The sequence below is a fragment of the Agelaius phoeniceus genome, chromosome 10 (assembly GCF_051311805.1).
Source record: "Agelaius phoeniceus isolate bAgePho1 chromosome 10, bAgePho1.hap1, whole genome shotgun sequence".
Classification (NCBI taxonomy): domain Eukaryota; kingdom Metazoa; phylum Chordata; class Aves; order Passeriformes; family Icteridae; genus Agelaius; species Agelaius phoeniceus.
This window is the reverse complement of record NC_135274.1, coordinates 12,373,970-12,400,621: the sequence shown is the minus strand read 5'-3', so window position 1 is coordinate 12,400,621 and position 26,652 is coordinate 12,373,970. Positions and strand designations below refer to the sequence as shown.

At 40.1% G+C, this 26,652-nt stretch overlaps 1 protein-coding gene across 1 annotated transcript in view; it reads right to left on the bottom strand.

Annotated features, from left to right (window-relative positions):
* ZBTB38 (zinc finger and BTB domain containing 38) overlaps positions 1 to 21,211 on the bottom strand; it is a 49,140-nt gene extending 27,929 nt beyond the window's left edge. The window contains exons 1-5 of the transcript XR_013183616.1: positions 21,150 to 21,211; positions 16,333 to 16,391; positions 11,761 to 13,059; positions 11,320 to 11,427; positions 9,887 to 10,053 (exon numbers count right to left, since the gene is read on the bottom strand). The gene's annotated coding sequence lies outside the window, so the exon portion shown is untranslated. The remainder of the gene's footprint in view (positions 1 to 9,886; positions 10,054 to 11,319; positions 11,428 to 11,760; positions 13,060 to 16,332; positions 16,392 to 21,149) is intronic.
* Positions 21,212 to 26,652: the final 5,441 nt, after the last annotated feature.

Sequence of the window (26,652 nt, the reverse complement as noted above, 5' to 3'; positions counted from 1 at the left end):
TTGCTTCAGACTCAACGTCATTTCAGCTCAGAAATCAGTCTCTAAGTCCTTCTACAATTGCACGATACAAGCCCTACTAAATAAATAAATTTTTCACTTGTATGTTGCACAAAGTAAGTCCATTTTTTCAAGGTTGACATATATTAATACTGTACGTTACTTCTCAGTCACCAACTTGGATTTAAGTCTAACATGATTTGTACCAAAACTGTTACAGTCCCAAGGTACTGTCTCACTTGATTCCTTACTTCAAAATTGCCTGTGTCTGCAGGGTCAGGACTACCTCTGTCCATGCTATAAGCTTCTGTTGGTTCTGGATTCAATCAGCTTAAAGTGAGCCTATTTCAAGTATCCACACTGGATCTCATGGGCTATTTGTGTTGCAGCCTTTCCCCCTTTCAAGCACCCTACTTGTAAACATGCTTCCCCTTCCTTTATTTATCACCACTCGAGTGCAACAACATCTTATCTCTCCTCACATACTATAGCTTATCAAAACTGGTGAGGAATGAAGAATTCCAACATTACTTTATATTGAGCATCCTCCTCATGGTATATGGTTTTTTAGAGGAAATGCCCTAGTCCTCCACATTGATCATTTGGCAAAAGGAGGTAGAGTGTGGAAAGACTCACTTGAAGTCCCTAAAACTGTTCTGATTTTTGTGTCAAAGTATTGCCACACCTTGTCTTCCTAAGAAGGAAATTCTAAGGGCAGTCTGATAGTCTGGGAACTCTGCCAAGCACTAACCTTGTAGCAGTAAATATCTGGAGGAAGACTGGAGATTTTGAGAAAAAAGTGACAAATACTTTTAATATGATATGGATCAGCTCACTTCTGTCTTTGTTTGACAGTGGCCCAAGCTGGACCAAGGGACTAAACTGTGCCTCCAGCTATATAAAAGACATACTGCATGTCTTCTATATAGCTGGAGTGTGGGACTTCTGTTTAATAGCAGTGAACATGTTTAATAAGTGAATGAACAAACATACACACACTTGGATTCAGTCCCACCTTAGTACTTACAGTTTTGTTTCTTTTGTTTTTAAAATTGTTTGTCAAATAAATGAGCAGCATACAGCAATCAAGGGACAGAAGTGAAGTTGTGTAAATCATTCACAGGAGTAACAAAGTAATCAAGGGACAGAGCTCCAACCCTCAAGAAACTGTAGTCAACTGTTTGGTCATATCATCCCTGCAAAGCAATGACAAGGGGACATGAAGCACAGCTGGGAATCCAGGGTGGGTGTTTCTAAAAGAGCATTCCAGAGCTGGCTACAGCCGATCAGCAAACCTGCTCTTGGAACGATTCCTTCAGCCTCTGAATTTAGCTGCATTAATTATGTTTGTCTCTTCATTCCACTAGTGCCATTGCATAAAACACATTATTGATGAGCACTCAGTTTGAAATCCAGAGTTATTTTGGAAAACAAAAACCATACGCTTTGTCATGAACTAAAATTCTCTGACCTAACACACTCAGGAAAGTATCCATATACCCAGACACTGGGTCTAGTAATTAACCTGCTGCTCAAATGCCTTCCATCCAAACTCCTACTGCTACATCCTCCATGAAGAAGCTGCCTTCTTCAGTACTGCAACCTGCACTATTGTTTTTGGGATGTAGAAAACAAGGCAGGGGGAAGAAAAAAAAGGACTGATGGTAAAACCTCCAGAGTTTGCCTTGTCAGAGCCAAAGTAAAGCACATTTATGCCTGATCCAGCCAACATGCCCTGGACTTCCTTTTGTGTACACATCTAGCTTAAATTGCCCCAAGGATACAGACTCAGTTGAGTGCTGACAGTTTTCCCAGACTTTCCCACAATTCCTTCTATGTCTCTGTATGGCTACGAAGTCTTCCATTATTTGCTGGAACAGAAAACAGTTGTTCTTTGTTATTCCTATGAATGATTTACACAACTTCATTTTTAATTGTCACACTCATATGAACAGGCCATCAAAAATAATATCTAAGTGATCTAAGATGCAAGTTTGGACTCTTGCTGTTGCTGTTAGATGGGGACTTTTCCAGCTGATTTAAAAGAGCAGCATTTAAAGGCAATTCCTTTTATAAAAGGCAAGTACTGAGAATCTAGAAAAATAGCAAGTATCTGAATATTATGAAATGTATTCAGATACTCCATTGTATCAATGTGTTATGAATATGCATTAGGAAAAAGCATAGGCTTTCCTACACTGAAGGCTCCCAAACAAGTCATGTATTAAGATACACTGAGATACTGGATGGTTTTTTGTGAAATGCTTCTAAGAGCCCCTTACAGTCTAGTACTCTATAAACCATAAATTTTTTAAGGATAGAACACCTGAGATTCACTGTAAACAAGTGGCAAAGAGAATGTCTCAAAACACTGTAGAACCATCCATGGAATCTCAAGAAAATGATACCTTTACAGATATTTGCACTCACCTTTATAGGCTGTATTTCTGTATCATGTGACACTCAAAGTAATTAGCAATAACAAGTGGCTTTGTCTTGGTTTTTCTCTGAATAGTGCTTTAATTACTGATGGGCATGGTCTCTCCATCTAAGGCCCTACTTGCTTTCTAAACTGCTCCAGACACTGACAAGGGTTTCAAATTTCTGTCTCTTATCATCCCTGGCTAATTCACATGATTAGTGAATGTAGGTATTATATTTTTATCAAATTTACTAAGTCCTTACCACTTTTATTTTTCTCTGTACAAAACAGCACAGCTTGCTTGTGTTGATCAGCTCATCCATGTTCACATCACCTATTAGTTCCAGTTTCAAGGAGCAAACTTTTCTTTTAGAGAGTAACAGACTCAAAGATTTGATATGGAAAGAGGCTTCACTGAGTCACATAAAATCCTGCAGAGATTACAATCATTTTGTCTGAGTCATCCTTGGTAATACCAGACAGTAGACAAGAATGGCAATTAAAAATCGGTTGGAAAAAAAGGAAGTTTCTCAAAGTAGCCAACATAAAATCTATTCATCCATTTTACATTTTCAAATCATCAAAAACTTTCATTTAAAAACACATGATTAAAGATACTTCTGGAAGATAAGACTTTCAGAAGAACCAGTCTGTGAATATGATCTCAATTATTGTTTGTTTTCTTTTTCCACGAAGGTTTAGTAGGGACTGTCCACCTATTTTCAAGAACAAACAAGATGAGAATAACACACATTTCTCATTATCAAAAATAGTAACAAATCACTTGTGAATAATGCAGGTACTGGAACAAGCAGGGGTAGGAAGCTGACGTATGTCAGCAGAAGAGAAAATACTTGAAGTCCCACATTTGATAAAATGTCACATAACAGGACAGAGCAATCTCACTGCTTAAAACCCATGTGTAGAGATGACTGCCTCACAGCTCCAAATAATCTTACAAATGTAGAACCAATTCAACCAACAAATCCATTTCAGGCTCACATGCTCAACTTAGCTGTCCAAAATGCTGCTAAATGTGGGCTGCTCTCTGAGCCCAGCAAATCTCAAACCATTTCTCCCAATTAGTTCAGTTGTGAAGCTTGTTCCTTCATTTCTTCCTCTGCTCCTGACAAATGGGAGGGGAGTTCTAAGTGTTTGTCTTTCAACTTTTAACCTGGTATGTGTAATAAAGACCCAAAAGCATTAAAAATGAACCCCAGATCATTTCCTCCAACACCAGAGTGAGATTTGTCTATTCCCACTCTCTTCCACTGCCATTATTTCCACAGCTATGAGTATTTATTGTCCTGACCAAACAGGTCCCTCATTTAAAAAAAAGTTGTTCTACAAATCACAGCTCTCTGCAGTCTGAACTAGTTCAGCCAGAACTGAGGTCAGTGTAAATGAGGGCCTGTTTAAAAAGCTTTCAGTCCTAGATCACTTACAAAATAAGTTACATAATTTCTCTGTGCACAAATTCCACAGCTCCTCCATTTGCAGAACTGAAACTGTTCTGATGGTTTGAATAAGTCAGGAAGATAAATGGACACACTAACAGAGAGCTGTATCCCATTAAGTCCTTCAGAGTTTCAATGAAATTTTAGGAGCTGGTGAGCAATGGTAGTGCTTTGTTAGAGTGCTGAAGTACAAAAGGCTCTATTAACAATAATAATACACTTTTACAGCATGTTTTATCCAACAATCTCAGAGATCATTACAAACATTAATTGAGCCTAACTATAGCTTGTGATGAATTAGCATTATTATGCTAATTTTATGGATGGAAAGAGAAAAAGACAGAGAGGTTAAGTGATTCACTCAGGAATAGAACCCAGCACCACGTGCACCGGGGGTTATCCCAACCAAGAACTGTTGACAGACTAATCCAAGTGGGATGTCAGATTCAAACATAATAAAGCACTCCCAAAACCATGATGTAATTGCTCTGAGGAAGTGCTCACCAGCAAGGAAGTAGTGTTGCTGTGGACATACAGCAGGGAAATTTCTTTCATTTGCTCCTTTACTTTGAAACTCTCACTGGACCATTGCAAGATCATTCATAAACACCAAGAATTTCTTACTGGTTATATTGGTTTAGTCAGATACATATCTAGAAGTAGGAGAATATTTTAAATAATGGCCATGAGGCCTGAAGCAGTCATCTGTGTTATTCACATCAATTATGACTTCAAAGAAGAGGACAGCATGACTGTATCCACTTTCTTTAAAATATCATGCTGGACATAGAAAGGAGGACAAAACAGTTAAAATAATAAAATATCTCTTCAAGTACCACTCCAGTTTCCTCCAATAATTTCAGCTCTTGGGAAGAAAAAAACCAAACAATAACAACCAAACTTTTAAGAGATGTTTTGGCTTCCTCTTCTTATTAAATGTCCTGGAAAACACTTCATCTGTCACTCGTTAATCTTAGTCTAATTTAATGTATCTCACAATAAGAGCTACAACAAAGTTGCATCTTTGCCAAGCATCAGAGACTCTATTTCAGACAAAAATAATCCTTTGCCTTTTTTCCACCCTTTGTACCATTCATCATTTTCTACTTATTTGACACTGGTATTTTGTTTCATGTGCCTGCTTGGTTTACTACTTTTAGACTGCCTTTTCAATGATTCCTAATTTCCATTATATTTGATACATTTTTAAACATTATCATTTTCTAGAATACCACAATCTTTATGCAAATGTGTCTTGTTAGTCCCCAAAAAATTATTTTAATTAAGTCCTTAACAGACTTGTCATTGTTAATAGCAGAAGAAAGAAAATGTTCTCTTATGAATATCCAACAGGGAGTAACTAGTAATTAATGAAAGGTATTTTCCTCTACAACATACTGAATAAATTATTGGTGATTATCATTTTCTCTTTTCATTAATCCTCTTAAAGGTTTCTTACCTGCTTATGCTGAATATGCCTTTTATTTGCTGGGCAGTTCTGGCTCTATCAGTTTATTAAAGGTTTCCCTTCTTTCTCATTTCATAAAAATTAAATTAGTGTAACATAGGAGCTGAACACTACAGATATAAGCAAATCAACTGCAGCAACAGCTTAGTCTCCATTTCCAGCTAACTACAAGCTTCCCTGCCAGCTGAATGGTCAATGGGGGGAGCTTTATCCAGGAGATTTCACTTGGTGCCATGAGGATTCCATAAATTAACATCTTCTGAACACTGCTGGTTCAGATATACCAGTCATGACATTACTTCCATGCTGATTCTGACAGAAGTTGACATTTGGAAAGAACAGTCAAAATGCTGAGCATAGAAGAGCCCAAAACAGCCAATCAGGACTAAAGGGGCTCAACCTCACACAATTGAACAGGCAGAATCAGGCACAGAACACTTCTGACCCTCTCCTTGTTCAATATGAACTGAAAGTAAACCCTGAGCCCAGGACCTTGGGTCTAGATGAATATTTTTGTTGTTTTGTTTACTTATATAAGAAAGGTTTAAACAACCCCAGATCCAACTACATTGTCAGTTGCAGGATGTAATTGCAGCAGCACCTTGATACCTGAGTTAGTTTGAGTAGTGACAGAAAGGAAGATACACAATTGCTCACTTCAGCCTAGGCCAGTCACACAAATTCCTGGGATCCCAGACCTGGTGGAATCACAGCAAAATCCCTAATCTTGGTGATCTTCCAGGTTTCCACAAACACTTGAGGCTGAATCTGTGTCACTCTTCTCAACATAAGGTGTTTGTTCTTGATCCAGGTAAAGGGTTAAGTCCATTCCTTCAAGAACCAACTGCATCACTTTTGTTTGTCCTGCTTCACTGCCTTGCTGTGCAAACACTTGTGCTGGCCCAGGGAAAAGGGGTAGGAACAAATACCTGTGCCTGGGAAGTGGTGTGCCTGCCTCTTTTGGGAAGCAGCTCCTGGAAGAGCTGGCACCACCTCCTGTGCCTGCTCTTAACACAGCCTTGTAATTTGTTTAAACTGGTAGGAGCCAGGCAGAGACCACACTGCTCCCAGTGCCTGGTCCTTCTCAAGGCTGGCTGCTCCCTGGGGACAGGGATGGCAGCGAGCAGAGCAGCTGGCTCACCAGACACCCTCCTCCTGTCCTGAAGTAAGGGAGCAGGGCAGGCTAGGGGTGGGAGCCAGGCTCAAAACAGGTCATCAGGCAAGTTCATGACCATGAGGCAGGTCCAAGGTCAGGCTGAGAAGTCAGTCTGCAAGTGAGGGTCAGACACAGCCCTGTGACTGACAGGCAGGTCAGTGATGCCAGAGCAGAGCTGAGGTCAAGCCAGGAGTGGTCCAGCCTTGTGATCCCCTGTCAGGACAACAGTGAGAGGAGACAGCCAAGGGGAGGCTGGGAAGTCAGTCCATAGGTCTGAGGCCAGAACAGTCCACAATGCCCAGATCAATAGGCACAGATACAGGCACAGGTATGGCTGTGGTGAAATAGGTAGTGAATGTAAACAGAGCCTTTGGGCCCATGGGTAGGGCTGTGGGGGAGGCCAATAAAGGGTTATTAGAATCATCAGGGTCCTGACAGTTCTACTTATTGCTCTTCCTTGTGTCCTGTTCCTCCCACTCTCCTCATTCTAGCTTAGTGCTTGTGAGGCTGCATGTGGAGTCAGAGCAGCTCAGGAGGAAACCAATCCTCTTGGTAAGGTTATTTCCCCACACTGCTGTGTGAACACCAGAACTGGTGCTGTGGAATTGGCTGGAATGTGTGGCTCAGGGCTGAGAATCAATAGACAGGGGTAGATGTGACAGTGTGGTCTAAGTGGGGTCTCTGCCACTTGTGAAACTACACTCAGAGTCTTCTGAAATAGCACAGATATGAATTTTCAGATTGCAATTACCTTCTAACATAAGAGCAAGTGTATTGCAAGTGTCACTGCTCACAAACATAATTATAGAATTAATTTTTAAATTTATATAGCTCTACTTGGTGATCTGTATGCAGCTGGACTAGATGGTTGTTGTCGGTCCTTCCCAGCTGAAATATTGTATTCTGTAGACACAGTTGTGGATTTACTTATATTTGCCTCCAAGTACTAGAAGACAGTCAGTGTGTCTAAGAGCATAGTCTGGGCTAGAAACATTAAAATAAAGGAGAACCAGTCACAAGGAAGAAGAAAGGGAAAAGGAAACAATGTCCTTTTTTTTTTTTTAAATCAGAGCTTGTTTTTTCTTTCCACACTCTGTGTAACAACCCATCAATGGAATGCAAATTAACATTCATGGTTTTTTTAAACAATAGCCTTTGTGTTCCGAACCACACTGACAAAACAGAACAATACAAAAAAACCACGATCACAAAATCTTTTTCCAGCAATGTGCAAACCAGTTCTGTTGGAAACATCTAACTGCAAGGGAATCTGTTTTGGAAAGTAATAATAAAGAGAAGTAATAAAGAGAAGTTGGAAGTCCAACTTCTCTTTACTCAGTGGAGAATGTATTTCATTTTTTTCTCAAGCTGAATTTCAAACTGTTACATCACTGCAAATTCTATGAAGTCAGTATGGTCCTGGGCTCTAGGTCTAGGCAGCCAGGCTGAGCAGACGTAAGCAAGGGCATAACTCGATTTCCAGGATTTTTGTTATCAATGAAAAATGCACTGAAAAGCACAGTGCTTCACTGTCAGAGACCTGACCACTCACTGTGCTTGCAAATACAGAAAACAGAATGTATCACCTAAACCTATTGCCTTTTGAGTGGAAGGCACCAAGAGAAAATATTCATGATACCTGATGCCAGCTTTACTTCTGAGTAGGAACACTAAAAGGTAAAAATACGTGTAAAAGCATGCTTTCTCCTGAAAAAAATTAAAGTTTGGAAAACTAATCACGATTGCAGTTACTGCTGGTAGATGTCAGCTCCTGTGGAAAAGAATTTATCTGCTGCCCTATTAAACTGCTGTGTAATCTCTGTTTAGGCCCAATCACTGCTTTCAACCCACATGTGTAAAATATCCCAACCTATCTTTCATGTGGGCAGAACCACATGGCCTGAGAGACCTTCCTGGAAAGTGTTGAATAGCTCTGCAGGACTGTAGAACATCTGTCATGTAGGTGTCACAAATGACTGGTCCATTGATACACTGGTAGTGCTTGGCAGAGGTACCCCAAGTAGAGCCAACATGAGAGTTCACCTGCTCCAAGCATGTCCCACTCAGGGGGGGAGGCTGGGCACAGCCTGCTCTGGTCCAGGACAGCTCACAGGGTCTCACTCACGACAACTGTTTATAGGGTTGCAGAAGAGTTGGCTTTAGTCATAGCAATTTTCCATCCTGGTCACAATCAGGGTCAGTGACTTTCTTCGGAAGTTTGATAATAAAAATTTTGTTCCACTCAAGTTGTTATTCAGGCTTGAAAACTAATTTTCCAAGGCTATTTTTTGAAAAATGGGACCTGACAGAGTTTCTGACAAGCTCAAGAGGAGCTTAGTCCAGGCGCTGTTCATCAAGGCCGAGGCTTAATGGGTGTTTCTGAGATGATAGTGCAGCCCAGCGAGCAGGGGAGGATGCACCACCAAAGAAGGCAACCTCAAAGATACACTCCAAGGTGTTTCTGTCTACATTCTCTGAAATGATAACCACCAACAACTGTCACCACTCTGAAATCCTCTGTGTAAACCATCAGAAGATATCCTCTCCATTTACAGTGGAGAATATACAAATAAACCATCATAATCCACTGAAGGGAGAAGGACCACCACAAGGACAATTGGTTTCTGTGTGTCTTTTCTGCACAGCATGCAGTTCTCAGCCTTTTTCAGCCTGTGGTTACTCACTGTGGGTGAGCAGGTTTGCTGCTGCTGCTCTCTGAGGTTCTCTGCCACTATAACCAGAGAATAGTGGACCAGTGTCCATTTTACAAAAGCAGAGTAAGAGCAGAGACAAAATAGTGTATTTTGCATTATGCATTTAAAGCATTAAAACACAACAAAGCAAAAGTAGCTTAAGAGAGCTTTTTAGAGCTCTCATAAGGGATAAGGAGAAAGTCAGAAATTAGCTACATCCCTCATTAGCTTTTGCCTACCTGACAAAGATTCTACTGGCATTACCTCTTACTTTTATAAGGAAGAGCTCTATGGGAGAAAAGGATTTGATGATCCTGAAATATTTAGTGTCTTGACAAATATAACATGCTGGGCATACTTGTTTGAGAAAGTCTGTGATTGCCTTAGCTTGTGGTCTACAATCATCTTACTATGATTAAACTGCATAAAAGCTGGTATTATCAAAAGTTTTATCAACTGGAATTTACTTTAACTGCAAACTCCACCTTTAAAAGATACCAAAATTACTATTGTTATAACAGCCACCATAAATCTGCATTAGTGACTGAACTTAAGACCATCTGCTCCTGGGGCTGTAACCCCAAAGAAGCCACAGAAAGGAAAAACTGTGAACTGCTTCCTGATATCCAGGACAAGTGCTTGTGAACAAGACACTCAGAAGAGAGACCCCATCGATCACACAGCTTGTGTTACCAGAATTCTGTAGAGATGACTCTTTCAGTTTGCGGTAATTCTAAATCTGGTCATGTTACTCCAGTCTTCACGCAGACAGTACTTTTTTCCACCTGTCAGCTTGGACTTTCCCCGTCCTCCCTGTAGCAGAACTCTTCAGAGCAGGACTCTCCTGCTCTGATTCAACACTGGGAATAACAGGGTAAAGTAAGAAAAGCAGCAAGATTTCAAATTACTTACAGAGGAATAAATATCAATAATTCCAAGTTGTTTTATTTTCTAGTATTTGTCAGGAATAATTTTTAGGTTCCGTTGCTAATATGGAGCGATGGCATTATATAGATTGTTTTCATATTTTTACATAGCAATTCAGTGATGTTGAAATGTGTGCATTTCTAAAAGACCTGTTCAGGAGTTGTGACTGTACAGATCAGACATCCTGTGTTGTTTTTGACATCCTGTGACGTTTTCTTCACGGAGCTCTTGGTTTAAACAAGCGCTCGAGAAGGCGGCCCCGGAAAGGCCCGGCCGAGCAGCCCAGCCCCAGCCCCGCGGTGGCTGCACAGGGCGGCAGGGGCAGGGCAGGGCGGCTGCAGGCAGCCGCAGGGCTCAGCTCACACACAGAGCTCGGGCTGCTTCTGTTTTCCAAGTCATTACCTGCATACCATTCTCTCTGCTCTACTGCGACACAGGCAACTTTTCCCCCCATCATACCTAAAATTCAGGGCTCATTCCAAAGTGGAATTCATTATCAGCTGACTTTAGTTTTCAGTCTCTGTGCAAACTGTGCTGTACTTATGACGACGGTAATAGGCTAAAATAAAGACCAAGCAGTGGGCTGTGGTTAGGCTCATACTTCCTCTTTTTTTTTTTTTTTTTTTGTGTACTTCAGGTTACAAAGAGGGATCTCATTGGCTCATCTAAACCCACTGCCAAATAAGCAGGTTTTAACTCCTTTTTCATCTGCTTGCCAGATCTGCAAGACCATGTGGACAAGGCCACTGCTTTCAAATTTAAATGTCACAAGTTTTCATGTCAATATGTAGGGAATGGTACAGTAATGCAGCAGCTACTGAAATTTACCCTGAAGTACAATGTAACTTTTTTCCTCATCGCAGCGTTATGAGATAGGATTTGGGGATCCTATTAATAGGAAGTGTATTAGCATTTATTTAAAAATAACTTCTAGCTTCACAGATCTTTATCAAAGCTAAAAGCAAATATACCCTGTAAAGTTAAACATTAAAACACAAGCGAACACCAGATTTGCTTTCGTTTAGTTTTATGATCATTTAAAAGCTGACAATTCATTTTCTGGTGTATGTACTTATGAATGATCTCTTGGAGTTCACAATGCTGGCAAAATTTTCAATTAAAATTATTCTACTTTTTCAGATTTCTATGTCTAGGTAGCCTCTCTCAAAATAAATCCCCAAGGATTTAATTAGCCTTACCTTACTTCAAAAGGCAACCTCTAGACTTTCCAGAGCATACAGTGAATGTAAGGAAGCCAGAGGTGTAAATATGCATGTCTTTCCTCAAGTACAGCAATTTTAGTGGTCCTACAAGAACAATGAATCAGCATTGTTAGATCAAGAACTCATTGTTTTAAATAACATAAAACAAAAGAATTTGTGCTCCTATTTTTTTAAGTATTTCAGAATTCAACAGTAAAAAGGACAAATTCACCAAAAAAGGTAGTTCACTAAAATCGTAATAAAACTTCATTGGTCTAAATGTAATGAGTAAAGGAAAAATAGATGTGTAAAAATATGTGTGCATCTTTTCATATATTAAAAACTATTCTGAAACTTGATTCTGCAAGTTGATTTTCCATTTGGAAATATTGTTAAGTGGAACCTACTGCTGTTACTTGCCTATCTAATAATAGTTACCTTCAGATAGACTCCATCGTATTCTTTGTAGTCATAATTTTCATTGCCAGTGAAAGTAGGTTTTCATTTCTTTTAAAATAAATCCTGTTTTAGATTTCATTTGGCAAACCTGCAGCATTCTCACATGCCAAGTCGTACTCTGTCTTCTGCTTGATCTTGTTTCATAGCAGCTTCATAGTAGTAGGGTCATAATAACAAGAATATGAAAATTGTTAAAGGAACGAAGCAGTTCAACTTCCCTTAAGTTTCAGTCAGTGTCATAAAAACACTTTGTGCAGGAGTATGTAAGGCTTTCTCCTTTATTTTACAGTCCTGATGATCATAATTTCTTAGAAAGTGGAAAGTTGGAATTTTACATGTAAGATCGCTCACCTAATTCAGCAAACTAAATAGCTCCTGTGCCATTAATGTTTGCCATGTATTGAGTAATTGCACCAAGTCTTCACCCCTTGAATAGCTTGGTTTGCAGCTCTTTGTTTCACTGACCATAAACCACAGGGTTAAAACACAGTGCAAATAACAAAGTAAGAAGGGCTGTAAAATAGTGCTTTCATGGTGTCTTCCAACAGCTGTTATCAGAAGTAGCAAAAAGGTGCAAACTCAGTTGCAGTCCATGAATAATGACAGTTTTTCTGGGCTTTTTATTTTAGATATTTGAATGCCCATCATGTTTTTCTTCTCTGCAGAAGAGACAGTAGTCAATTACAATGATGATTATAGGAACTATAATTAAAACAATTCCAGCTGCTCTGACAAAAGTAGCTCCAGGCAGAGTTGGCCATGAAGTTCTGTTTTGAGTACTCCTTGAGGTGTTTCTTTTCTGCCTTCTGTAAGTAATAGGCAAATAGCTTCAAGGTTTGTTATAATCCAAGCACAAATGATGACTTGGTGTTTCACTGAGTGCCCTGCTGGTAAACACTGCGGAGATCAGCGTATGCAGCGAGATACCGGTGAAGCGCCATCAAAGTGAAGTGCCATCCTGCCACGTGCTCCTTGTATTCCAAACATTGTCCCTATTACAAATCCTGGAGTTACCACATTAAGTACTTGTCACCAAGGTCACAGAGGAGGGAAAAACAGAGCAGGTAATGGCACAGGAGAAAATACTGCACTTATTTCCTCATTTGAAAGCATTTTCAAACTATCTCTAGTATTAGCAAACTAAGTGAAATAATAACAATATAATCATCTGTTTAAAGGAATGTTTTTAGTACACTTTCTATATGCACTGATACTGAGCATTTCCCCTCAGATGAATTACTAAACACGTTCATGATCTTTAAAGGCAGCTCCTAGGTCCTGTAAAAAAAAGAAAAACCCAAAGGTATCATAATTTGTTCAGTTAGCTTGATGTTATTTCTTCCCACAACTGTAACAACCTTGGTGGAAACTTTCACTTTGCTCATGGCCAGCTGTTAGCCTTAGGATTCCTCCTGACAAATTTTCCAGGCTGCTTTGGAGAGCCTGGTGACCTCATTTTTATTACAATGAAGACCAGCCTGTGCTGGGCTGTTGGGTAACAGCAAGCCACAACACAGGTACTACATAACATTTCTGTCTTAACAAAACCCTAGAGCAGATTTTCCATAGTTCCCCTACAGTCATCTTCTTCCAGAATACTTCTGAATACAAACAGCATATGGATGGGGGAGAATCAGTATCTCTTACTGACTCTGCATGGTTCAAGAAGGTGACATAGAACCTCCATAGACATGTGTGGCCTTTGGGCACATGGAGAAGAAATAAGCATTTAAAATTATTGCATGGGCTGCAAAAAGTCAGTGGAAAAATACAGAGTATATGAAGTTTATTTTGATGAAAATGTCAGGGACAGCTTTACATAAAAAGAGAAATATTAGTATTTTTCTTTTGTTAAAGCAAAAGGGGCCAGTGACTGCAGCTTCCCTCCAAGGGGCTGAATCACCACTTCCTGCCAACTTGTCAGCACTAACACATCACTTCAGAGCTACAGCTCCAAAGCTTCAAACTGCTCCACACAGGCCAGCTTCTGTTTGTACAGTGCAGTCACTGAGCTGCACTTCAGCAGTGTCAATACTGGTGGCTGGGGCTATTTTTAAAGTGCACTGCATTGTCATGAATCAGCCTTCTGGTCTCCTACTGTAATCTGTTAAGCAAATGGTGCATTTAGCTACTTCAGCCACTTTATATATCTCTCTATCTATCTATATATCTATATATCTATATATATATATGTATATGCATGGTAGGCACTCAGTCTTCCATTTATTGTGCAGGATGATGAGCTCATTGAAAGGGTGCATTAAATAAGCAGAAAACTGCTATTGTTTTTGTTAGAATCTCAGAATAGACATTGTAGAAGGAAACCACTGAGTCCTATGCTTGTCAGGGGCTCTAGAAAGTCAATTTTCTATGTGCATAAATAAGGAAAGCTTTGCTTAGTCATTCATCTATCAGTTGGTCTTTTCCTATGTACGGGCAAAAGATAACAGTGGTTAAAGGGTCTTCTTGGCAGTTTAGATCTGTATGCTGATTAAGATCAGTCTGCAAGGCATGTGGTAAAATTTCAATTTATGAATTCTTACAGTTCTTGTAACAGAGTCATGGGGCCTGTTCACTCAAGTCTTTACCCACAACACATGGAAGTCTTCATCTTGCAGATTTTCCAAAATTGCAAAAGTTTAAAGAATGTTAACACAGAGTTTGATAGGAAGTGAAGCCTGTTTGAACATCAGTTTCTACATGGAGCTAAAGCTTCATTTTAAAAGCATCACAGACTTAATTTGGAGTTTTTATTTAGACTACATGGAAGTAAAATTATTTCATTTTAGCATTTACACAAACGAAAAAACCCTCAATATATCAGTTGTACTATTTCACATGGGCACTGCCCATGGACATTAGAATGACAATATACTGATAAATAAATCAGGAGACGTTTAAAGGAAATCAAAATCAGATTGCCACTGTAATGTGTCTTATACTATCTTCTATCATTGCTGCATTCGTTGACTTTCAAAACTCCAAACTAATTTTGACTAAATATATATAGAAATATTTAATAATCTGAAAGCAGTATTTCATCGCTGTGGAAACAAAATGATTTTTAATACTTAAATATTTAGTGGCTGAAGTGATCTGGTAATGTAAATCAAAGAGAATACACACCCAGCAGAAGAGAACTCTCCCTGCTCAAGAGGGGCAGTTTGATCTGGCATCCAGGACCTCGTGTTCAGCAGCTGCCAGGGCTGTGTCCTGAAGTGTCCCTGTCTCAGGAGCCTGGCTGGCCCATGCTGCAGCCAGGGCTGCTGCAGTGTGACAGGAGAAGGAGCTGCCCCTTCAGCAGGTGTAGCTGGCACAGTACTGACTCGGCACTGTCTGCTGGCAGTGCCTGAAACACGGCAGCTCCAGGGTGTCACACGCTTCAAGCCCTCTGTGCTCCAGAAGAATGAGGCTCTCTTTATCCTGACAGCCCCATCACATCCAACAGCCCCCTGTGCCTTGGCTAACTCAGGGTGCTTTAAAAGGCACCGGAAGCTTCCATTTAGGAAACTGAATTTCATCCCAAATAACACTGCATGAGCAGCCTGCTGCTCTGATTCTGGCCTGCTTCTAACTTTAATCCTGATATGAGAGAGACTTCAAACAAGGAAAAATGTGGATTACAGTGTGAGATTGTAGGAAGGCATCACTTGCTAACAGGTCAGACTGATGTTCAGATAAGGTATTTCTAAACTGTCTGTAATACCACAAAGCTGACTGGATCTATTCTGAAAAAAATATCCACATGAGGACAGAAAATTATGTGTAACTCTAGCTAAAATAATGGACTTTCTTCCACTGAAGCCAAAGGGTACTGCTGGTTTCAATTGGACAGGACTGGTTTAAGATGGAAGTGTGGGAATTGATGCTGAATGCTTTCTAGTCTGTTGCAGTTTTATTCAGACTCATGAGAAAGAATGTTGTTAGCTATAGGTAAAATGTTAAGAAGATAACAAAAGTATTTTGATTTTGTACCAATTATCTATTCCCAAATTTAAGAAATATCATTTGGAGAAGTTTCACAATACAAAAATACAAAAAGAGTACACAATACAAAAAGAGTATAGGAACATGGGGAACATAAAGGGACAAGAATGATGAAATAAAAATAATTCAGAAGTAGGAAAATTTTTAAGTTTGAACCTACTGAGGCAATATTTAAAGACATATATGACTCAAATCTTAGGGTGCAGACTCGCTGAATAATATCAAGAATAATTTTCAAATATATCTTGTAGACTTTAAATATAAAAGTATATTTTCCAGAAATAGTTTTTCTTACTACTGAGAAGAATAATCTGGTATATCCCCATTCTTTTAGTGTTTAGCTACTGGGTGTAGTTTTATTCTTTGAGTGTAACACAAACTCTTAAATTAATCTCTTTACTGATAAGAGTTTCATGTAGAGAATACCCAGATTTTTATTTGGAAAAGACAAATTTTAAAAATAGATAAAACATCAATTTCAGTTGTACACTCATGCCTATCAAGCCCTGATAATAAAAGGAATATGATGTAACTTGACTGTATCTTCAAAGAAAGTTAACTTACCTTGTATTTTGTCTCTGTTCAAACTGGAGTACTTTTTGCATGCTTCCTTCTCTGTGTTGCTAAAACATTGTTCATTGTAAAAGAAGAAGCAAGAGAAATTAAAGAGAAGCAAAAATAGAGAAGTTACTTGGAAACCAAAATGTCTACAATGTCATTACATACTTAGAATGTGTGTCCTTCTAGAGGCGTTTACAGTTTTTTATGCTATTAAAGACTCAAAAAGTAATAGCAAGAGATATAAATATTGTAATAAATACAGTAAGTTCACAGCTACCATACATTTACTGTGGCCTAAAATTTTACAGAAACAGAAAAAGTAACAAATCTCAGCTCCCCTTACTTGGAATGTAATTCTCCTAATTAATTAGCTGTGGTAAAGAAAATACCTGTTAATAGCCTAAGACATATTGTGCACATATATTTTTCATGCAAATTTTGGTCCCAAGCCTTAGAATGGTAACAGCCTTTCCCCCAAACTAGCTGTCAATAACAGTCCTAAATAAGTATCTGCAAGCTGGTGTCCTGGATAGAAAACAGCAGCAACCAGGGGTATCTGCACCAGTATATTTTGTATAATGACACAGGCACTGGGGAAAATATGTCTCCCATCTTCTCTGACTTGTCCTCGAAAGCTCCTCCTTTGCTCCAACCACCAGAGATCAGCAGGCAGAATTTCCTTTGGCTAGTTCTTCATGCTGATTGTACCTTGTGGCTGTCTCCATGCACAAGTACCTGCTGCATCAGACTGACATAGCTACAACCCACTGCATTTTGTTAATACTTCTCAGACAGGGCTTGTGACTTAAAAGGGGCTGCAGCATGCTTTCAGCAAGACCACAGTGGGCTTGCAGGCTTTGGGGTGGTTTTTTTTATATATAATTTTATGAACGAGGGCTAATAAAATTATTCTAGTTCAATAGAACACATGGAGATAGATAGAACACATCTGAGAAGCTATATTATTGCTAGTTCTCAGGGAAAAAAATCTGATAATATGCTGCTTATGACCAGCAGAGAGGATGAGGGCCTTGCTCTATCATGTTGTTGAACTAGTGAAGATTCTCGGGGTACCATTACAACAAGCCAGGCTCTCTGGGTGACAGTGAGCTAAGACTGCAGAAGTGGTAAGGTAAGGAGAGTTGCAGCAACACACAGGTAATTTTCAGCTAACATCCTACAAACAGCAGCTGCCAACAGCAAATTAGGTGATGGCTCTGTGCTGAGGCAGTGAGCAGGGCTTTTCACAGCACAGCCAATTTGGGGTGTGCTGTAATTGGGGTTTGGTAGGTGTGCAGCAAATTCAGGAAGTGCAATTTGCACCTCTTTGCGCCACAAACGGAATGAGTCAGATCCTTGAAGCTTCAATTTCAGCTTTGCTGCTGCCTCCTCATTGTTCTGACTAATACAATGATTTCATACCCAGCTAAGTATGGTAAAAGCCAGCTGCATGGCCTCTAGGTTACAGCCAGCTCATGCTGGCGTCAAAGCTAAAAGACTCCCACAGACTTCAGGGGAGCAGCTGCAGGCCACTCCAGCTACCTGTAAGCAAAATTATTAACTACACTAAGAAACATACAAATCAAGGTACATTTAACAATACAACACACTGCATCAGAAGTCATGAGCATCTCAATTCTTCGGTGCCTAATTTGAAACATCTGAAAGAGGCCAGAAGTTCAGAAAGAACAAAGCAGATGGGCATAAGACCTCTAACATATTAAAAAAAAGAAGAAACTTAAAATAGGCAGCAACTTTAAATGCAAAATCTAGCTCTCTAAACATAAGAAAAAAAGCCCTAGAAAAATGGCGTGTGTGGTTTTAGCCCCAGATGTCCCAAATTGCTGCAGGTCCCAAATGCACTGTGCTGTGATAAGTCCTGCTCAGTGCCTCAGCACATGCTTGTCTAACACCATGGGATCAGTGTCCTGTGTTAACTTGGTCTGACCTTGGTCCTGGGCAATGGGCAATACTGAAACCTCTCTCTTTCATGAGACTTTATATGTGTATCCTGGCACTTTTCATGGTCAGTGTACACATTTACAGAATACAGGCTTCTTTTCAATTTATTAAATTACTTATTATAATTAAAGTATTTAAAAAACAATTTTTTACTAATGGGTACAACGATTTTTCCTTCTGTTTATAAATTAACTTTAGTAATTTGTGAAGAACACTGAGGGTGAATGATTTAAAATAATGTAACATTTGAAAGATTTAGTATTTCCCTGTGTGCTCCTACTGGAGCTACTACTTGGCAATGCATTTGATAACTGTTTTTCCTTCTGATCTTGTGTAAGCCAAAACCTTGGTCTGACAAATGATATTGTGAGAGCAGTTATCTAAAACTGCCTGGAGCTCTGGCAGAATCAGGCCAAGGGCCTTGATGCTAACCCTGCAAAAAGTAATCAGGATTTGCAGTTGGCTGTCAGCAGAGTAAGATTAGGTTTGGTTCTGTAAGGCTGTAACTCCAGAAAATGAAGACCTCATCCTTCAGCAGTGTTCCTAGTTAGTCCACAAAATTTTTTCTTAAAAGGTGAGGATAAGGTCAGTGGTGAGACCCAGAAGCTTCCCCATCTCTCCAGAAGAACTGCAGGAAGAAAGATCAGGGTAATTTGACACAGAGGTCAGACTTTGTATGTACTTGCTGTACAGTATTCTCTGGTCTCAGAATAGTGCAGCTGACAGCTAGGATCCCTCCTTTCTAACAGATGTCAGGTGTATTTCAGTAAATATCGAAACCATGGATAGCTTTCTGAGCCTGATGTGAAAACAGAGATTCTAAGGTTTCCTGCACGCAATTTCTAACCTCCTTAGAGGCCCCGATGATCAGCCTTGCCTGCCTATCAAGCACTACTCGCTTTTTGGGTCAAAGAGGCATCAAAATGGGGTCAGAGGACGAGCTCATTATTTCCTGTCTTCTCTGCAGTCTGCTCCCAGTGTTTCTTGGCTCCTCTGTGACGAACTTGGCATTGTTTGTGAAACAATGTCATGTTTTAATGATTTGCAAAGTACTGTGAATCGTGCATATGAAAGATACTCAGAAAGCATAAACAGCTGCCATTTAGTGCAGCAAAGTTTTATAAAATTTCAAGAATATAGACTAATTATGTGTTGAACAATAAGCCCCCATCATAGTAGGCTTACTTAAATAGCCCATCAAGACGTCAATAATTTGGCAATAGCATGAGAGAAATTAATACATGATTTAAAAATATTTTTAATCTAATTTGCTACATCTGACGTAGCGATATTTTCAGATGGATCTTAGTTAAGTATATAAAATAAATATTAAAAATACACAGAGTATACTTGAAAAATAATTGAACTTTCAGAACCCTATAAGGTGTCTGACCCCAGCGTGACCCGCTCTACTGCGCGGGTGTTACCGGCGTCATTCCCGCCGCGCCCCGCCAGGAGCGCCTGCCCGGTGTGTCCCGTCATATCAGCACCTGGGTACCCTGCGGAGCTGCTGCTCCAGGCCGGGACGAGCCGCGGCCGAGGCTGCTCCCGCTTGCAGCTCCCGCACGGCCCGGGCGCTGCCGGGACGCGGCGCTCCCGGAGCAGCCCCGCCTGAGGCGGCCCGGCCGCTGCGCCACGGCGCCCCCTGGCGAGGCTGGCCCGCCATGGCGGCCCCGCTGGCCCCGCGCCCTAAAGGAGCACCGGCCCCAACGCGGGATGGCGGAGAGCGCGGCCCCACAGCGGCCCCGCAATGGCCCCACAGCGGCCCCGCTGGGAGCACCGGCCTCACACTGGGATGGCAGGGAAAGGACCTGCCGGAGGCGCTGGCACATTATTATTATTGGGGACACTAAAACGTTGTGGTCACTGCCCCTTGCAGGAAGCCTTATTAAAACTAATTGTTGCTCCTCATTAGAGCCGCAATACAGTTTTGTTAAGAAGTACATTAAAAGATACAAAGTGGCAGAAAAGTCCGGCCAGTAATAGTATAAGCTGAATAAACCTTCCATTTTTTAATAAAACCTTGAGAATAGGGTCTGCAATATTTAACCTAAAAGACAATGTGCCTGGTTGGCAGAAATCATCATCATCCCAGTGTCAGGAGCACATTCACCTTTCAGAGTACAAAAAAGAAAGTGCTTCTAAAATGATGTTTGTAGAGGTTAACAATCATTTCCTTCCTTAACATATAAAAAAGTTGAATTAAAATAATATTTGCATTCCCTATTAAAGCAACTCAGGAGATGACCAGCTGATTTGGGCTAAAGAGCATTTACTAGTTTGTTTTTTGCATTGCAGCCACCACAACAGCAGGACCAGCACCTCCAAAATCTGCCTGGGCCACTGGCAGCACCAGCCCCTGGAGCTCGAGTCCATTTTGAAACCAGGGCGAAGTGAACAGCTGGCTCGAATGAACGCCTGGGAGCCCACACCCTCGCTCTCCCTCAAATAACAATGTTTATTGCATTCTTGTTGCACTGAAAGGAAAGCAATAAGCATTTGGGAAAACAACATCTACAGGCTGGTGTGTGGGAGGACATTGCGATGTCATCCCGTCCAGCAAGCTCTTACTTCTCTCTCTCCATTTGATAATAAAGACAATGACTGAACAAATGTCCCTTTCATACTTGCTCCTCTGCTTTTTGTTCTTCGTCACTCTCCCTAAAACAACACAAACGGAGCCGGTAATAGTTTGTCAGATTCCAGAGTCTGGAATGCATTTTCATCAGCCCATTTCTATCTGGACAGAAGTGCAGAGCTGCTGCAGCAGCCACAGAAGCACAAGAGGTCCCATACATCCCTGTGGCTCCTCTCATGCTGGAGGAGAATTACAGCTATCGACAGGAGTCCATACTCACATCTCTGCCATCTCTCCTGTGACATCTCTCTGCACACTGTTCCATCCCCCTCTCTAAGCTTCTGTGCTACTTAAAGCAATTACAACTCGAGTGACTCATGACACCACAAGTCTTGGAGTCACTCCCCCATACAAGAAAAGAAAAGCTCTCCCTCTTTTCTATGAGATCTACTTTCTGCTGGTATTTGAGTGAGATGGTGGCAACCCAGACAGAACTGTCATCCAACACTTCTTCTCAAGTAGCTTTTTACCCCTTAGTGACTTGGTAGGAACAACAAATACACAAACTCAAATGAAATGGAACTGGAATGCTCCCAGTGACACACAGTGCAAGACAGGGACTTGCAGGTGAGAAAGTGCCTCTCCCTGAAAGATGAAATCTCTGAAGTTACCTACATGTGCATCATCTTTCAGATTCCCTTGAGCTGACAGCTCCCCTACCTACCTGTGTGAAGTTTTAGTGGCAACAATGAAGGGAAAGAGAAGTACTAATAGAGAAAGTGAGATAAGAAAAACATAAAATAGAAAAATATGCTAAAAAGAAGCTCAGCAGCAGAGTTAGAAATCAAAATTTCCCCTGAAAACAGCAACAGGAATCTAGCCAAGAAACAATGGTCTTGGTATACTTTGGAAACTAGAAGTAGAATAATTAGAGGCACATCTTATTTAATCAGTAATACATAAGAAGTATTTTCTAGAATCCTAATTATGGATTTAGTCCATAATTAAATCTTTACTTGCATAAGAAGTTTGTACTTGCAATGAATAGTGAATACCTGGAAGATGTTTATGCTGTTCTTTAAAAATTTGTTTATTAGGAGACTGAAACAAAGCAGTAGATTGTAGCATCTAATTATGAAAAAGAGGATACACATCACATCCAAGTATTTTGACACTCTCTTTCTTCTTTTAAGGTGAACACCACAAATGCTGAAAACATTTGGATTGAAATAAAAAGCTTATAATTTAGGTACATGCTTTTTCGACTGAGGATCAATCTGGCAAATGCCAACAAGCAAGCTGCTCCTGTTCAACCTAAGCATGCTGTATTGTACTTCTGAGATTAAGCTATTTATAATCTTTACCGCTTTATTGTTGTTTTTAAAAGTGCATAGATGTATGTAAATATTTACATACATAAATATTTTACTATCTATAGAATAATTGTATTAGTGTATTAGAATAATTGTATAAGTGCAAGAATTGCACTTGCAGAAAAGTATTAATATGAAAACATATTAAAATGCTATTCATATAATATTTATGTTATACATGAAAAACAAAATATTGTATATTTTTGGTCAGAAAAGCTTTCAAGCTCTGACAGCATTATTTGACGGTTTACATATGGAAAAATGGAAAGAAAATTATTTTATTATCGTCCGCTAGAGGGAGAGAGAGCAGCTCTTGTTGCTGGGCAGATTCTACACTTTCATTCTGCACCATTTAAAGCAAAGATGTCAAGTTTTGGGGAAAAAAACCCCGAGCAATTTAGTTCATTATATTATCAAATACCAAGTAACTCCTAAAATACTGAAGACATGAAATCTAAAGTTTAATTGCTGCCAGGTTACTTTCTGGAATCAATCAATATACCAAGTTGATTTCTTTAGACATCCACATTAACATAATTATTAAAACATCTGAAATAAACAGCAAAAGTAACAGAAATTGTTATAGTTACTAATTTGATAATAAAACAAAGTTACCTATATTGTACTTTCTATTCTGTATTGGATATGGAATATTACTACAGGTACTGCATTTTTTTTACTGCTTCCTTAGAAATCAGAGCATGATTTCTTCCACCCAGCAGGTGCCCCTCTATCTCAGAAGCTCACAGAAGTCTCCCCTCTCCAGAGACAATTTGACAGCAACTGTTCAGAGTGTCGATGTTTCCATTTCACCTAAATAACCTGATGATCCAGTCCATGATATCCACACAAGTATCTGTCCCTTTCAGTCCTCTGGACTCGTGGTCCTGCTGGTTTGCAGTTTGTGGTGGGGTAAGAAAACAAGAGCTGGTGTCTGTGTGCCCACAGAACGTGTGTGCCCCAGCCCACAGAAACACGAGACTCAGAGTACTGAGCAGGACCAAGTTTCTGCTGCATTTATAAGGTCAATTGGAACAGTGGGCACGGGATGCTCAGTACCTAAAGGACAGCCATAGATGGCACATAATCAAAAGCTGAAATGTTACTTTCATCTAAAACCCGCCACAGAAAGAGTAAAGAAGAAAGGCTAGGAGGGGTTAATATGTCAACTGTCAAAGCAATAATTTAGCACTGGAAGTTTAAGTGACCTTGAAAAGTAAATATTTCTTTATATACTGTGACATGGACAAACTAAGCACAAGGCAACAACTGTTTGGTTTGTGCTCATATAGATTTCAAAGGAAGCCCCCTGTTTATGGTTCAAGAACAAAAACTTAACAAGGAAACACAAACCAGGCCTTAATATAATGTTTGAATTTAATTCTGAAGTATATAAAATGCTCACAAATAAAAAATCCCATTAAATATATTTCTGTTCTGCAGTCCTGATTATGTTTATTTAAGTTTTCTAAGGAACTGGAGGCAGTTTAATAATACATTCCTTTCCTCTATCTCTGTTTAGGGAAAACTGTAGTTATTGACAGTATGAGCACTATGCAGAGATAGAAAAAACTCCAGTAAAACAAGCAAATGATATTGGAACAGTTACTGAGAAGGAAGGAATGGCTCTATCTTAGACACATAAAGGCAGCTTTTGTACAAACAGTTCTGGCTGAGCTGTCACAGGGATCTCCATTGCAGGACTTCTGGGCTTTTTTGGCCTAATGGAGATCAGTCACACTCCAGCTCTCCAAAACAGCCCGTGCAGCTGTGGAGAGCACAACAGCAGCAGAGCACTGAGCACACCCTGGCAGCTTCACACAATGTAAAAATCCCTGGTTCAGGGACTGCTCCTGATGACCTTATGAGATATGAGCAACTAATGGGACACTGCAGTTTAGTTGTGAGCTGAGGAAGTCACCTGCTGTAACTTGGCTGAAATATTTACAGCTCTCAATTCAGAGGAGGACAGTGTATGTGTCTCCTTCTGTCTCTATGCATTGTTTACCTGCTCTGTTCTCATAAATCATAACACCATTGCTGTTCTGGTGTTTAAAAAAGACCTTTTCTGAAAATATATTGCTTTGGGACTTTACCCAAATCAAGTTATTGAAAGGTTGTGTTAGGATTTAATGAAAGTTTTGATACTTCACAAACTGTTTATAAAGAATGTAATACTTTGGCAGTGGTGCTACAGCAAATAAAAAGGGAAACAGAAAGGAAAATCACACAGTTCAAGTCAGTCTCAGAAAATCTCAATGTTTACAAGCACAAATGCTGTTTTATATTATGTTTTCAAAATGTTTAGAGATTGGAAGATTCTTTTGACCAAAATGTCTGTCAAGATAAGCATGAAGAAAACTACAGAACAAAGCTAAGTATGTATTTTAAACTTTATGCGTAATCTGCAGCAAACCCAAATTTATTGGTTTGCACTAGACACATGCAAAACATTCACTTCATACCCACTGGAATAAAACATTTCAAGAGCAAAAGTTTAGAGAGCTACTGTGCACAGTACTGTGATTTGAGTGCCATAAAATCAGACATAGCCTTGGTACCACTAAAGTAAATACATGACTTTATATTAACTAGTTCAGTGCTAATTTGACCTTGCAGGAATTTGCAGTTAATTTGGTATATTTGCAACAGGTGCACCCCACAACCAAGTCATGCACTGCATGCTCTGGGATCTCTTACATGCCCATGTCTGACCCGGAGGGAGTGACTGCAGTGCCAGTGTGAGTCATGCTGGAGGCCCCAAGTTCTCTCTCTTCACGCGGTACTTCAGATGTTCAGCCAGCTGCCACCACACCCTTATACTCACATGTTTTAAACCAGAAAAGCGAGATATCACCGTGTGCAAAACATGTTAGTGTTACAATTACACTTAGGACTCATAGGACTTTTCCTGATAAGACAGTTTATCTTCCCTTCTCAATATACAACTTTGCTAACTAAGAAAGCTGAAGTTAAATAACACCACAAAAAGCGTCTTTTATCACCTCTTGTTTTGTTAGCAAGTGTCATTCCTCCTGTGCTGTGACTTTCTGAATTAGGGGAATAACTATAATGAGTTGCAGAACACACATTTTCCTGTGGACGTCTTTATCTATAACATGGAAATGTAGGTTTGCTGTTGCTGCTGCCGCTGAAGAACTCAAGTGTGTGGGTAGCAGCAGTTCAGTTCAGAAGCAGCAGCCACCACACATACTCCTACCCATACAATGTACCCTGCCAGCTCTTTAGACTTTTTCTGCAACTCAGTGTCCTGTTTCTGCTCACTTTCTCCCTTCATTCTTGCTGCACTTCTTGTGGCAGGATGAACCTCCAACTTCTCATGTGAGGCAATGCTCAGTTTTGCTGGGAGAATCTCTAACATGAATCTTGACAAGTCACTGATAAAATAGCCTCTCCACTCTGAGGCAAGACTGTTAACCTCTGCAGCATCCCCAGCTGCTGAGAAACATTCTTGGGTTCTTTTAATACAGTCCAGGAAACTTTTGCATTTCTCACCGCATACACAGTGTGTTTTTTACACAATTTAATTAAAAGAGGGTAGCCTTAGATCAAATGGTGCAAAGAAATTCTTCCCTCTGAGGGTGGTGAGGCACTGGCAGAGGTTGCCCAGAGAGGATGTGGCTGCACCATCCCTGGAAATGCTCAGGACCAGGCTGGACAGGGCTTTGAGCGACTCGGTCTAGTGGATGGTGTTCCTAACCATAGGAGGGGGTTTGAAACTACATGATCTCCAAGGTCCCTTCCAATACAAACCATTCTATGATTCTGCACTGCCCTCCTGAAGGATCTAAGGAAATTGAACAGGATCTTCTCTATCTGCAGCTGACATAATTCATCAGCTCTTGGAGAGAGAAGAGAGAAGACAGAAAAGAAGTTATTCTCCAAAAGGAGATCTCCATCCCAGCAATGATAAAAATGTTGCTTTTTCCTCTACTTTTGAATTCCATTCCCATGGCCTATCCTCAGTATTGGGTGAACTTGAAGATAGCAAATTAGTTCATTTTTTCCCATTTGAGTAAGACCCTGCAGCTATCATGGGAGTAGGCAAGGGAATTGCTGAAAATGTTCATACTTGCTCTGAGTATTGTTTGGTAATGTTGTTTTGTGGTTGAATCCACCAAAGATACCAAGGATTCTCTGCAGACAGGCAGTGGGAAAAGAAGAAAAGATGCATTATTTCTGTTTGGCAGTCTGGAGTTACCAAAATGAAGGGAGGGCACAAGGTTTTAGGGTGTTGCAAGGTAGCTGTACTACTGTGCAGTCTCTATGCCAAATGATAATATTGGGTTGTTTTCCTTTTTGCCTTTTTACCCAGCACCAATGTAACATGCCCTTGCAAATATACAGAATTCTTCAGTCACCCAAAGAGGCTCATGGAGGAAAGAGGAG